Below are 2,762 nucleotides of genomic sequence, written 5' to 3'. Positions count from 1 at the left end.
GTTTTAGAAGCCATTAGATTTCGCTTTTAACTTACGGTTTGCAGAGGCAGAGAGTGTTAGACTTACCCTCACAGCATCAGTTAATGTCTGTTTGCTTTCTCATCCAAGGCACCGCACATTTCCACAACTTTTTTTTTTTAGTGCAGTCATGGTCATCTCTTCCTCCTAGTTCCTCCCTTTAAAGTACTCTTCTCTGCTGTGTTCTTCATGTCTTCTTCCTTTGCTTTGCTCATGTGCTTCTCCACTTCCTGCACTTTCGTCGCACCGTCCGTTCGGTTTTCTCGCTCTGCTGCTGCCCTTAAACGCGCAGCTCTGTGTCCGCGGTGCAGACTGAATTTGCCCCTGTGCGCTCCTTCTGCCTCTACTCCAGCCCCGAGCAGCAGGACACCACCACCATTACCATAGTCATGCATATTCACAACGCAATTAGAATAGGGAGGCCAACTTTGGATCAAAACAATAATAAACAATAACAAATAGAACCAAAGAAGGCATCGTTTTATCTCTGGAGTGCACTGAAAAATTTCCCTATCATTTCTCGATCTGCGACTTTTTGCATTTGCATCCTTTTTATCCATTTGCAATCAACTCTCGTAATTTTATTATCTCCTGTTTTACCATTTTTTTGGTTCTTTAGCATTATTTTTGCTTAAACAGCTACGAATTCTGTTCATCCAAATGGAAGAAAAGACACAACTGAGGAGTTTCATGCCACTTAATACAATCAGAAGCGCCTCCTAATCCATCCAAACCATTCAGTATTATTTTGAAGTTGCTCTGTGTTGTTTGTAGGTGTGTTAGCATGGCTCGTGCTGCTGTCTTTAAACGACTATCTTTAGATCTCCGTTATTAGCTTTCAGTGAACTGATGTTAAATTAAACGTCTATTATATTCCAGAAAGCAAAGTGTGGTATTTGAGAGAGTTTCTCTCAGCAGCCTTAACATTTACCCGCTCAATGATAACTGGATCTGATTCAGTTGAATCTCTTGCATGATTATTGAGAGCATTAATGCTTCTGTAACGTGGGAATAAAAAGACCTCTCTTTTCTTCAATATCGGTATCATTTCGTTAAAGAAATGGGCTTCAAATCAAACACGGAATAAACCGCCATGGTGGAGCAGAACAGAGATCAATCCGAAGAAGTGAAGGCTTTTCACACGACCTGCTAGGATGATTAAGCTAGTTTAAAACATGGACGACATGGAATCGCGTACTGTTTAGCATTGTGTGTGTGTGGGTGCGCGCGCGCGCCCTTGTGCGTATGTACATGCATGATTTCATCATCTCATAATCTATACTTCATGTTAGCTTATTAGGCTACAAACATTTTTTTCTCATTTTACTTTTGAGTTTTGTAGTATTTTTAACGCAACCAGCGTCGAATAGATATTTTGTCTAAATCTGCTTTAGATGACATTTATAGAATAAGTGTGAATACAAGGTAACATACACATTTACCGAACGTTAACTGATTGCAGCTAGGCTTTTTTATTTTCATTTAATTTCATTTTATTTGCTTTTTACTGTAATTCCTGGCTCATGTGTTATGCCTGGTTTTGTGTAAATGGATGGTGTGAAATGACTGATTATTAAGGTAAATATGGTCAAAATATTATATGCAAACGCATCATGATATTAATATATACATAATCGGCAGTTAAGGCTGTTTCTTTGCTCTTTGATTTATTTAAATTTTATTGAAAATAAAATCTGGGTCACTGGAAGTCGCTCGTGTGACTCGTGGCGCCCTCTAGCGGATACTCTGGGTACATCGAGCACAAGTCAAGAAGAAAAAAAGGAGAAAACACGTTTAAAACGTTAGAGAGAAAAATATAATAATGAGTCACAGTGATCGCTGCACTCATGTTAAATAAATGTTTCGTGGAAATGAGTAATAAATAAATGCTTGGTTGTGTCAAAGCGCGGTCAATCATTCCGGACGTGATAAAAAAACAAAATGTGTATATTAGATGCCAGCACTGCTGAACGAACCCCAGGATGCATTTACATTCATTAAATGTAGCCCTTTATACGGTTACTATTTCTAGTTGCTGTGATACAGACTTAATCGTGTCCCACATACAGACGTGTAAAGGAGCTCGGAGGATCTTCTAACGGGCTTGTTTTGAAGTGAGGAATACCATCCTGGGTTTTTACACCTCAAACGGTGAATTATTCGTAGGACTGATGCAATATTCGTTTATGTAAAATAGTCCTTAATCTCTTCAGCTGATAGGGGAGCCATATCTGGACACCAGTCCAAACCGCCCTTCGTTTTCACTTAACATTTTACATTTATGTGTTTCCGAGTAGCTTGAGTTTAGAATGAATAGACTTGATCATTTTTAGAGATGTATATGTGGCCCACACGTCTGAATGATCACACAGCAGGGACCAAATCTGAACTTTAACTACATATCAATTCACAAAGCAGGCAATCAATCAATCAATCAATCAATCAACCAATCAGTCAATAAATAACAAAATCCGAATCGCATATATATATATATATATATATATATATATATATATATATATATATATATATATATATATATATATATATATATATAAGCACCGTATACAGTTTAGCCCCAGTGGGTTTAATTGTTGTTCTCTACATTTAAATATGCGCCCCCTGTTCTCCATACATGGTATTAGCTATACACACCAGTTCACCTGTACTTTTATTAACGCATTTTATACATAAAACACACACAAAAAACTTCTACGTCATCGCAGTACGTGATCTAAAACGGC

General features: G+C 37.7%; 1 long non-coding RNA gene across 1 annotated transcript in view; it reads right to left on the bottom strand.

The window, feature by feature from the left end:
* The window catches only part of LOC118827518, a 42,168-nt gene extending 41,817 nt beyond the window's left edge, over positions 1 to 351 (bottom strand). The window contains exon 1 of the long non-coding RNA XR_005008871.1: positions 67 to 351. This is a non-coding gene — a long non-coding RNA (uncharacterized LOC118827518). The remainder of the gene's footprint in view (positions 1 to 66) is intronic.
* Positions 352 to 2,762: the final 2,411 nt, after the last annotated feature.

Source organism: Colossoma macropomum, unplaced genomic scaffold (assembly GCF_904425465.1).
Source record: "Colossoma macropomum unplaced genomic scaffold, Colossoma_macropomum, whole genome shotgun sequence".
Taxonomy (NCBI): domain Eukaryota; kingdom Metazoa; phylum Chordata; class Actinopteri; order Characiformes; family Serrasalmidae; genus Colossoma; species Colossoma macropomum.
The sequence above is the reverse complement of the archived record's forward strand: the minus strand, read 5'-3'. Positions and strand labels throughout refer to the sequence as shown.